The sequence below is a fragment of the Octopus bimaculoides genome, chromosome 3, assembly GCF_046866305.1.
Source record: "Octopus bimaculoides isolate indiv1 chromosome 3, ASM4686630v1, whole genome shotgun sequence".
NCBI classification, from domain to species: domain Eukaryota; kingdom Metazoa; phylum Mollusca; class Cephalopoda; order Octopoda; family Octopodidae; genus Octopus; species Octopus bimaculoides.
This window is the reverse complement of record NC_142930.1, coordinates 34,564,670-34,578,175: the sequence shown is the minus strand read 5'-3', so window position 1 is coordinate 34,578,175 and position 13,506 is coordinate 34,564,670.

Below are 13,506 nucleotides of genomic sequence, written 5' to 3'. Positions count from 1 at the left end.
AGACGATGGGCTAGTTAGTCGTTGGTATTGGAATGACGGATGATATACTAACCCCATAAATGTTTTCTTCTCCTTTTGCAATGTCCTAGCATAACTAGAAGAGAAACTGCTTGTAGTTTGCTTCTATTTCTGGTAATCTTTGATCAGTTCTTCTTTCTAAGCCTGTAAGTAAAATCCAGCTCAATTTAGTGCAGTGTTAAATTGCTTTATATTTGAATACATTGTTTCATTCCTTCATATCTGGGAGAAATAATACCAGTTGACATCTACTTTTGTATGGTCCATTTCAAGAGTGGTTTTCTTGTTTTACAACCCGCTCCATTGGTATCATTGTATTACTCCAAATTATAATGTTAGATAGGGATTGTAAAACTCTCTCATTCATCCCTGAGGGATGAATGAGAGAGTACGTGAGTTAAACGGTGATAATATTTTTACTGTTCAAGTGGGATTTTAATGGGGTTTTTGTAACTGTTAATTTTTTTTTTGTTTTTATACTGTCAACTTCCAAAACCACTGAACATTTGCAGCTGTTTTCTTTATCAATTTGTTTTATATCCTAACTTGTAAGGGGTCATCGTACGTAATCCATCCTTGTGTCTTCGTTTCATCACTGCTTCTCAAACTGTTGCCAGATTTGAAACACGGCGATGAAAAATGTGCATGTATTTCAATCAGTCACAACAGAAGTCAAAGATAGCGTTTCCTTCGAATTTTAGATTTATCTTAATGTCTTAGATGGTGAAAATCAGCTGAATGGTTAAGAAAGTTACGTGACATCTAGATCTTAAACTAGCTTTGGAAAAACTTCGACAAATGAATTATAGAATTTTAACTGCTTAGAGTAATTGTTGGAGATGCTTTTTCTCGCCTCTACTAGAACATATAGAAATCATTATAGGGAAGACATGTCCGGTATCACAGCGAATATTCTAAATAAATAGAAAGCTAATTTGGAAATATAAGAAGGGGTTGAATATTAAATCATCAGCACAGAAATAGTTAGAGCTGAAGCCAACTTCTTTCTCCGCACAAGATATTTTACCTGACACTGTAACTATTCTAATGATCTAAGCAATCTAAGAAACAAACAACAAAGCGGACCATAAGCAGGAAATAAACTTTAAATCGTGAAGGATGTCAAATTCTCCAAACAACGTCCACTTAACATCAATAAAACACCTTAACAGCTATGATATTTAAGTCGATTCTCTATTCCTCTATGACGTACATTATATTGAAAAAGGGCGGAGTCTACATTTGTTAAAGAAGCCGTTAGTAGTGTGCATGGAGAACTGTCTAGAATTATGTGTACTTTTCTATTTATATTATATATTACATTTTAGAACTAATAGTGTCAGGGATAGTTGCAGTACTTGGGCGTTACCCTCGATTGAGCAAATCGTAGATCTGTTGTATGTTAAGTTAGATCCATTATAAGCTTGTATCATTGATTGCTGAAATGTTTTCTTTTTTTATTTCTTGCTTTATAAGTGATGTATATTTATAAGTTAGTGCAAAAGACAAACGAACAAAAAGATGGTTTATTGAGAACTATTAGCTTTTCAGAAATAGCAGAAAGCTGGAATAAAGCCCTGCACCGTTTGGTTTCATTCCTCATAGTTAAAGACCGGCCACATCGATTTTATTATCATCCCATCGGAATCAATAAAATGATTGCCTCGAACCAACAAGGGAACGTCTACGTGGTCACCTAATCTTCCAGAAATAGCACCCATTTCTCCTTCAATCCTACCTCACTTCTTAAAAAAGAGACGGATCAGAAAAGATAATGTAGTACTAGATAGCCATCCACCAACACGACTGTATGGATTGCTTTTGAATATATGTTTGCGCGATCAGGGTTGAATGAAACAAAAATTACAATGGGCTTCTCCAGTTTTCTGCTTATTAAGTTCACTCACATAACATTTGTTGGCCAGTAGCAACAACAGTAACGTTTATTCTAAATATCAAACACATTTAGGATAAGGAAATTACTAAACAGATTACTGTTGTCGTACTTTAGTCTAATGTCATCCCTGATTGGACACAATTATGATCAAAAGACATTCGGGCTGATCACATTGAATATTTTATTCGGCCATAATGCATCTACAATAAAATTACCCAATATGTCTCTTCACTTTTACGATGGTAGAATATGATTTGAAGATTTGGTATGTTTCTAGCAGGTCTAGCGTTCGTTGCGAGTCGCCTACGTTGGCCGGTGCTCAAGTTATAAAATTCTAAAATGCAGTTGTTTTAAGACTTGCCGCAAGTTAATTATTTATCATTTACTATAAGTTAATTTGATTGACCTTATACTCATTGTCTACAGAAATAGCCTTCAACCTAATCCAAAGAATTTAATATTTGTTTTATTCATAATTTTTGGCTGTTATTTATTAGTGGATTGTTAGTTCAGATTTTATATTATTATGTAATAGAATTGTTTTCTTTTTGCTTAGTGGACTTATTAGTAAACCAATAAACTCTTAATGCTTACTGCAATTCTTACTGTAATGTTAGCTAGACTAGTTAACTGTTTTATTTTATGTAAAGGCGGGGGATAAGCAGAATCATTAGAGAGTCAAACAAAATGTCTTTCCATATTTATCCAATTTTTGCATACTTAGTTCATTTCCTGTCGACGTCAAGATTGCCTTTCATTCTTCCGGAGTCGATGAAACAATGACCTAGACAAGCGCTTGGAGCAATTTGAGTGCCGATTTGTGACAACATGTAGTGAACTAGCTTGGTACATGAGAGTCCAAACCTCGCTCAACGGTGGGGATCTGGTGACAGATGAATGGCACACTGGTGAGTGCACTACTGTCACATCAATATTATCTATTTGTAGGCAGCGAGTTGGCAGAATCGTTAGCGACGTCAGGCAAAATGCTCAGTGACATTTCGTCCGTCTTCATGTTCTGAGTTCAAATTCCGCCCAGGTAGATTTCAGGGGTCAATAAAATAAGTAATAGCTGAATACCGGTGTTGATGTTATCGTCTTATCCCCTTCCCCAAAGCTGCAAGGCTTGCGCTAAAATTTGAAATCAGTATTATCTATTTGTAACACTATATTACCGCCAACAAAACACGCACACTATAAAGAGGTACACAATGCACACGGACATGCTATATACACGCACTCACTTCATGTCAGTTACCCATACATACACATACTCTCATGAATGAACATTAATAAAAGGAATAATGCAAAATAAAATAAATGTTTTATTTTAAGCACTATTAGACAATAGTTTCTTACACTTTTTTCAATTAAATTAACAGAATTATTCGTTTTATTTGATTGGCATTTATCCAATTTGCCAATAGATTTCGTGGGGTTCCAGCCACAGTACATTGCCCAGACACGCATGCCATGTTCCTTAGTTCCTCTGTATAAGTTTTGTAGTGTGCCAGGTGAATGCTAGCCTTCAACTGAAACCTACTCCATTTCTGAAAGGAAGAGATGCAGTTAATGGAACCCAACAACCTTCTCACAGCGATGTGTAAGTGATTCAAAGAGAGCGAAAGAGAAGGAGGGGATGGAGGGAAAGAGAGAGAGTGAGAGAGAGAGAGAGAGAGAGAGAGAGAGAGAGAGAAAGAGAGAGAGAGAGATAGAGAGAAAGAAGACTTGCCCCAGAACTTGATTTGTGCATTATCGATCTTAGAAGAATAACAGGCAAACAGCCGAAACAACTACCGCAAAGTATTTGTCCGATATTCTAACGATTCTGTCGATTGATTAGCCTAAACTAGATGCATCATACCTGAAAAGAATGCGGGAACGGGTGGTCACCTCTGGAAAGCCTTTGATTATAGATCTCTTCAGTCAGGACAGACTCGAGACCAGGAAACAAGAAAATAAAACAAAACAAACAAGCTTTATTAGAATCTACACTTGAAAAGTAAGTATTTGTGTGAACGTCTAGTTGAAACTCTACCGGATGTGGGACTATAAAAGAGTTTATTTCCTCATTACTATATCTCTTATATAATGACGTCATTTAATATGATCATACTAAAGGTGTTGTTATTGTTTTTGTCATCAGCTAAATATTTTTTCCGCTTTGCTCAGCTACTCATATACCAATGTAAAAAAATTATACATGATGGCATGAGATACATTATTTATTTTTGAGATAACCGAACAATGCTTTTATAAAAACTAAATCAATATCTATATTTACCAATTTGTTGAAGGGAATGTCATGTACTCCAGGCAACCTGACCTCACACCAACACAACTTAACCTCAGTCCTACCCATAAATTGACCTCACTCCCACGATTAGGGAAAGCGAGACTCTGTGACCTCTGCGACTTCGTTTTTCTTTATGCAAGTATAATATAACAAGTGATACAGTTCAACTTTCTTTCCTTCACCACAATACTTTTATTCATCACGAAGACAAATCATTATAAAAAGGTGTAACCTGTTCAATAGAAGTAAAAAAAAAAAAAAAGATACTGCACTGACTTTCCTCATGCTACTTTTTGTAGCACACCTATTTTTTTATTATTTTTTTCTTTTAGCTGATTTTGTTTCTTAAAAGTTATTGTTGCAAATATTCTCATTACTCGATATAGATAGTACTTACTTCAAGAAAACTCATTCTAAGTTTGATTTAGTACTTTAGAATGAGAACAACACGGAATGAATTTAGAACAATAGAGCGAATGCGTAGGGGGACACCGTTTCTCTTGATGACTCCTACATAAATATTTTTCTCTCGTTTACTCACTCTTGTTTAGATCAAAGCATAAGGTGGTTAACTGAATAGAAAGACACATGGTGTACCCTTAGCGGTCTGCTATCGTAGGGGAGACGATGCCTCCAATGTTATGTTAAGGCTGGATTGGAAGTTTGAAATCTAAACCAAAGACTAAAAAAGATGTTGTACAGAATAAACGTGTTTCATATTTCTTTTTTTATTATCTACGTATCTTAGAATTTTTATCTTAGAATTTCATTTACTTAAAATGATACTGTGACGATTCGAAAAAAGTGTGTATCTGAATCTTTTAAATTCTGAACTTATTCAAAGTCAAAATGATCTAGTGCCCAATTGTTTATCGAATTATTTATATTTTTTTCTGATGAGGAAAAAATGGGTGCCATTACCTTTAGGCATTAATGTACTTGTAATTATGATGCGAATGATGCCCAGTATCAAAATCAATGTCGGCAAAAAATGAAGAAAAAATGTAGGTGGACAGAAACCCGAGAGTCCCGCCAAAATACTTGCAATAGATTGCAACAGGGTACAACAGTGTGAGTAATGCTACAGGCACCTAGGGACAAGATGATCTTATATCGGACGACGAGTCAGTCTGCTATCCAAGAATAGAAACCCTTCCTCCGACGAGCTTCCCCGCAGTTTCCGTCTACCAAAATTCATTCACAGGAATTTGAGTGATTCGAGGCTATGGCAAAACATATTTTTAAAAATCGCACCTTCAGAATGAACCCGAAGCCATGTAGTTTGCGTCAAGTCTCCGCCCATTTCTGAGGAATCGATTCACATGTATTTCATCGGATACAAATACATTTCTTTTATTAGCCACACAGGGCTCAACGAAGATGGGACAAATACAATGTAGAGCTTTTCTTTTTGGGAGGGGAAAGGAAGGAAAAAAAAAAAAAAAAAAAAAAAAAATTGTGGTGTCGATCAAAAGGGATCGTAGGAAGGGAAAAAGGGGCAGTTCGATCAAAAGGGATCGAAAAAAAAGAAAAAGAAAGGCCGATCAATAGGGATCGTGTATCACACAGTAATGTTCTCGTGTAAAAAGAGGGGAGGACAGTTTAGGTTTAGCCGTGGAAGGAAAAGCCCACGGAAAAGACCACGGTAACCTTGGTCAATATTCTCATTGAAGAAACTATAACAGTAAGTGACTCTCTTTTGCCTTTTTGTTTTATTTTTATTTTTTCTTGTTCATAGGGTTATGCTCAAGATGGATCCGTCGTTCACACGTGCCATCCTTGCTACATTCACCCATCTTTTTTTGAAGCATTCACTAGACAAGACTTCCCTTTCTACTCTCAACTTCCTCTTCAGGTGATACTTGAAGAAGTTGATGAGAGATTGCCCAGAGAGGAAAGTCTTTGTCTCTAGACCTTTCAGACGCGTCCACCATACACATTCTTTCGCCATAGCCACAAGTACGATGAAAATAGCTCTTCCTTCCCGTTTGAAGGAAGGAGGCATCGGATACAAATAAACAATACGAACTATTGGTGAAAAATATCGGGTATCAGCTGGAGTTCACACATTCTGGTTTAAAAAGAAAAAAAAAACCTAACGCTTTCATGCATGAACCAAATAGACTATAAACACACCCTGTATGTAAGATCACTTCCAATCACTGCTATGCGAGATCACTTGATTGGAAGTGATCTTGCATAGGAGCAAGAAGCTGAAATAGAAACCGGGTTGGGATAAACATCAATGTTTACTATGAAATTTGGATTCATGTGCAACCCAATAGTCTCTTATTTCTATTATCGTCTCTTCTCCACCTAGTCTTCATTAAAATTCAATATACATAAACACGGAAAATTATATGTATTTGCAAAAAAAAAAAAGGAAAATAATAAGTAGAAGGTAAATTACAAAGTATCTACACAAACACACACACACACACGCACACACACACACACACACACACACACACACACACACACACACACACACACACACACACACACATATATATATATAAAATTATAATTATCTCCTACTTTAGTTAACACTAAAATTAATTAATCATGAGGGAACTACATCTGTTTCAGTATTGGAAGATTACAATATATATACATACACACAATTGTATACATACATTCATACATACATATATATATATTTATACATATATACATGCTGGTATAATGGTTATATCCTCTAAGTATTATTTCGTGATGTACAAATGGATACCATGTGTTTACTTTCAGATATACTCATTAAGTTGTTGTTTTTTTTTGCATTATCTGAAATAGAATCATCAGTTGTCGGCTGTCTGTCTACTACTCATTTTGAGCATTCAACGAAAACATGAGTCTTCAGAAACAGTTGCTCCCATAAATTATGAACTTAAATTTAGGATTTATGGAGGGTCAAAGTTGGGAACAAAAAGATGACAGTGGAGACATACAAGGAAACCGAACGTAAGCAAACGTTAGACCAGAATGAGAGGAAAATAGTGAATGCTGGGAGAAACATGTTTATAAAAAGAGAAAGGATTGAAGAAAGAGAGAAAAACACGTCTGTTCGTTTAAACGTCCGTGCAGGAAAAGAAAGATGGTCAAGTGAGAAAAAGAAAGATGGACGATGGTCATGTGTGAGCAACGAGAGAGAAAGAGAAAGAGAAAGAGGGGGCAGAGAGACAGATAGAAAACGATGGAGGGAGGAAGAAAATAGTATAGAGTAAAGAGTGGCATCAAAAGGTGAAGATAAACTTATTTGGAAATGGATGCAACGCGTTTAATTAAATAATAAATAATAAATAATTTATAATATATATATATATATAAGAGGAATGACCACTAGGTGGATTCCTAATATGCTAAAGGTAGGCCGCATATGGTCTGACCACTAAGGAAAATTGTTCTCAAGAAAATTCGGCAAACACCAGAAAGTAAAGCGAGCAAGACAAATGCAAAGATACAAAATATAGGGATTTATCAAATACCATGGTTCCATTGTTACCATTTACATTATGTAAATGTCTGCAGATCCTCAGTGTGACCGTCATGGAAAATATAATTTGCAGAACTATACACGAGACGTCCTCTCGAGAGAGAACATACGTACAGTTTTATCAATTATATTTGGGGGTATATTTCAAATGTCTTCGTTTTGGCGCGCCGAAGCCGGAAATGACTCTGCAGAAAATAATTTTCTGCATCGAATTTAAATTTACACACACACACACACACACACACACACACACACACACACACACACACACACACACACACACACACACATATATATATATATATATACATATATGTTTACAAGACGTCATCAACTGTGCAAATAACATGAAATACGTAAACAAACGAGGGAAAAACGAATGATATACGTAAACAACAAGAAAATAAATGGAAAACAGAACAAGTTAACACAGAGAAAGGACCCTTTATCAGTTGTCAGCTGTCTTTCTATTCCTCGTTTCGAGCATTCAGCGACAATATGAGTCTTTAAAGACAGTTGCTCCTATAAATTCTAAAACACACACACATATACACACACACACATATATACACATACATACGTACACACACACACACACACACGTACATGCATTCATATATACATACTTACATACATACATTCGAAGCGATAAGTCACGTATTTGGCGTGGGAGACTATTTATCGAAAATACGATGAATACTATCTCCAACTTTGGAGCCACAACTAACAGCCTTGTTAAATAACTGGTTAATCTTCAGATGAATTAACTAAGGGAGCCTTTTATTTACGATTGTAGTGATTTTCGACTGAAACATGAACTTAGCATGCAGAGAGTTACTACAAACAACTTGACTGGACACAACATAAACAACAACATAATCGAGGAACAGAACGAAAACAACAGCTCAACAGGTAAACAAATTCTTTCTAGCTGTAGTTATAGAAGAAACCGTAACTACAAAACTCATTTCTCTTGAAGTTATGAATTGAATAATGATCTGTTTTACTGCTACGAAAAAGCGAAACAAAACCCCGCTGTTGGTTATATGAAACGATTGAAATCATACTGGGACGATCTGCATCCAGAATTAAATCATTTTACTGCGAAGCAACAACGTCAACAAACGACATTTGTAGAATATAGAAAGAAGGTTAGTAACTGTAACTTTATTAAGAAATCGAAAATTAACCTCCTTCCCAACTCTATAAACAAAAACGAAAACATGAATGATATAGGGCCACGACGTGGTTTCGCAGCTAGTGACATTCCAATATATTCTATAGTGCCTGCCAGTCAAACTACGTTACTGGCTTAAATAATTGACCACTGTTCCCCTACTACGACTATAGTAAATAATAGGCACAACCGCAACGATTATTGTAGTAGTAGTGGTAGTCAGGATTATATGCCAGTGAAATGTGCCCTTACTGAAATTTTCCGAGAAAAAATGACTGTGACTTTGAAGGACTCTCGAAGAGAGAGTATTCTTTACCAAACTAAGTAAAAATCCACCAGATACGGTATTAAAAGCTATTAACGAAATTGGTGATGAGTATTTACAACAGTGTGATGAACCCACATACTGGCAGATTAACGCCTGTCTATATGCTCTGGCTACTTCTGTAAAACAGTACATGAATGATATTCAAAAAGTAATCAATACCGAATTAACAAAGAAAGTACCATCATGGGTTTTGAAGGCAGAAGAAAAGATAACTGGTCTACGAAAGACCATCAGTCATGTAATGATGCTTATTGTATGCAAACAAGCAAATCACTATATGTCCCACCATCAGAAAATAAAGAAGGAGATAGAAATGATGTTTGGAGACTCACTAGCAAACTGATTTCCTTAGAGCAGGAGCTAAAAGCTGTCAGTGAAAAACTCCGACGTGAGAGGAGAATAACTGAGATAAGAACAATAAACAAAAAATTTAATCGCAACCAGATAGCAATATACAGAGACATGAGAGGAGGAGCAGTAGATATTACTGAAGCTCCTTTACGAGAAAACATAGACTCCTTCTGGAGGAAAATCTGGAGTGAAGAGAAGGAATTTAACCAAGATGCTCTGTGGCTGGAAGAAATCCAAAAAAGTTATTGCTCCTGCATTACATCCACAACATACAATATTGATGGTGAGACTCTTGCAACTGTGATCCAGAAACTCCAGGATGGAAAAACACCTGGAAGAGACTTGATTGTTGGATATTGGTACAAAAAGCTAACATTCTCCCGTCCATATATTATCATTCTGTACCAGCAAGCTTTTATTGGGAACAGTAGCATACCACATTGGTTAGCTCTGGCAGAGACAAAATTGATCTCCAAATGCAGAACCACCCACATGGCAAAAAACTACCGGCCAATTGCATTCCAGAACTTAATGTATAAAATATATACAGCATGTTTAAACCTCTTCCTCCAGGACCATTGTGAAACTAATAACATTTATCACAGCAGAACAAGCAGCTGGGAAGAAGGGAGTCTGGGGATGTGCCGAGCAATTGCTAATCAACAAAACTGTGATGTCAGAGGTGCGAGAGCATAGGAGGAACCTAGTTTCAATGTGGCTAGATTACAAGAAAGCTTTGACTTTATTCCCCACTCATGGATGCTAGAAGCCCTTCAACTTGCTAAAGTTCCAGTGAGAATAGTCAAAGCCATACCTGACCTGACTTCATCGTGGCCACCATCTTGGAATTAGACACAAAGAGTGACTGTATTATCAGAGATAGAATACAATATCGCAAAGGCATATTCCAAGGAGACAGCCTCTCTCTGTTGTTATTTATACTCTCTGTAAACCCCTTGTTATTCATGTTAAGGAAGTCTGAAGGGTATCTCACTGGTTCACAAGGAAACAGAAATACCAAAATTACAGACTGGTTCTTTGCTGATGACTTAAAACTTTATGCAAAGAATATGCATGAGATGAAAAAGAGCCTTCACCTAGTTACAACATTCTCAAAGGATGTAGGGATGGAGTTAGGTCAAAGTAAATGTTGTTATATGGTTGTGAAAAGGGAGAAAACTATAAACCAGACTAGTAACATGCCCATTAATGATTTGACTGTTTCCCTTGTATCTGAGGAGGAATGTTACAAGTATCTAGGGGTGGATGAAAATATATCTTAGAGTGGCACCTGTAACAAAACATGTGTCACTAAAGAATATTACAACCGAATAAAGAAAATTTGAATATCAGAACTCTCTGCATTCAATAAAACAGTGGCCCGCAGTGTGTTTGCAGTGCCAGTACTCATACCAACATTTGGGCTGCTTGTCGGAAGGATAATCTCGAGGACAAATTAATAAGAACCCACAATATGGTAGTAGCCATAGCCACTCATAATAAAAAGGAGTGCTGGTGGAATGTACCAGTGAAGACCTCAATAAAATGGAAGCACAACAGACTGATATGATGATTTGGGATAGAGAAGAGAAACTGTGCATAGTTGTGGAAATTAGCTGCCCAGCGGATGTTAAAATAAAGCTGAAGATCAGTGAAAAAGAGAACACCTATGCTGAACTATTGAGAAATCTGCAGTTACTCTATCCAGATTACAAGTTCAGTTTATACATACATACATACATACATACATACATACATACATACATACATACATACATACATACATACATAAATACGAGCCAGTATCAATCACAAGTTGCTTCCAACCCAGAAGCATTATACAGAGATGAGGAAGGAAAATATTACCATTAAGAAAGCTTCCTCGCAAGAAGATCTACAATCATTCTGGTAAAAAAATTGGAGCGAAAGGAGGGATTTCAACCTGAATGCATCATGGTTAAATGCAATTGAGAGAATACTGTACCAACACTAACAGTAAAACATACAAAATTGATGCAGAAACCTTCGCTATAGCAGTAGGAAAGCTGCAGAATAGGAAGGCACATGAAAGGGACCTAATAGTTGAAAATTAGTACAAGAAGCTGACATTTTATAGAAACCAGTTGATATGTATATTCAAAAGGACTAAGTAAAGACAGACTGATATACCAAATTGGTTTGCTACAGCAAGGACAAATCTTGTTGCCAAACACGAAATCACCGAGATGGCAGGAAACTACAGGTTCATTGCTTGCCTAAACATTATGTACAAACTGTACGCAAGTTGCCTCAACCAATTCCTCCAGGACCATTGTGAGTCAAACAACATTGTGACTGATGAACAGGATGATGGAAAGAAGGGAATGTGGGGATGTGCCGAACAACTTTTAATAAACAAAGCTGTACTATCTGAAGTAAGAAAACAACGCAGAAACGTTGTGACAGTAAGACTTGACTTCAAGAAAGCATTCGACTCTATCCCTCATTCATGGCTGTTGGAAGTGCCTACATCTGGCAAAGGTAACTACTACTTTAATTACTGCGATAGAGAGACTCACAAAACATGGACAATTATTCTTACCCTCACAGCTGAGAACAGAATAATTGTTTCTAATAATATAGGCATTACAAAGGGAATATTCCAGGGAGATAGTCTTTTTGTACTTCTTTTCATTTTGGCACTGAATCCATTATCGTTCCTACTGCAGAAAACAAATGGTTACATGCTAGGATCTTCAACTGCCAGAAATATCAATGTAACTCATAATTTCTTTGTAGACGACCTGAAGATGTATGCTAAAAGTGTTAACAAAGCCAAAATAATAACTGGAATTAATAACATTTTCAGTTGATACAGGCATAGAATTTGGCCAAAAGAAATGTTCATATTTGGTTATAGAACGAGGGAAGTCAGTCCCCCAGACCCAAACCTGTGTATCAACTGTCTCTCTATCTCCCCCATTCCACACAAAAGAATGTTACAAGTTCCTAGGCATAGATGAAAATGTATCATATGAAGGCACTGTGAATGAAGACAGAGTGACCCGAGAATATTTCACTAGACTTAGGAAAATATGGCAGTCGGAACTTTCCTCTTATAACAAAGCACTATGCCACAATGAATTTGTAGTATCAGTGTTGATCCCATCATTTGGGATACTTGATTGGTCTGTAGAGGAAATCCACTCCATAGATATCAAAACCCGCAAAATCCTGACAACAACTGGGAACTTCCACAAAATTAGTGATGTTGACAGGCTCTACCTAAGACAAAATGAAGGTGGTAGAGGCCTGAATTCAGTGCAGACGGCCTTCGAATGCCGTATGGTATAACTCAGGCAGCACCTGCTAAACAACAGCAAAAATAAATATATTAATGCAGTCCTGAAAAATGAAGTGAGCAACATGGTACGAGTTGGTACTCCTCAAGAAACACTCTCTTCCTGATGATCTCCTATACAGTTCCAACACAGCTGGGCTCTCTTACCTCAGAGAAAACATGGATGGAAAGCACTCAGCATACAAAAAAAGACCATGCATGGGTATGTTTCACGGAGCTTGAAGAAGAGAGTGGAAGTGACACGAAGCGCAGCCTCTCTTGGACACAAGACCACTGGAACAGGAGATTGCCACAAATTACCTCGTGAGCAAGAGAGACAGTGACGATCTTGTAATCCCAAGGTGCAAACGCATGTGTAGGCTATGTATACATATATGTATACATACATGTCTACATACATACACACGCACCCCGCCCCATATATATATCCCTTTAATTTGTTCAGGGTGTAGCACATCTGAAACAAAACTAAGTTACAAACTAAAAGCAGTTCAAATAATGGTCTAGGACATACGGTGTTCTTCAACATTCGGCGCCGTGTAGGAAACTTTCCCTGGACACTATTTCGTAACGAATGGGCGTATAAACAAAAGACATGCATTATGT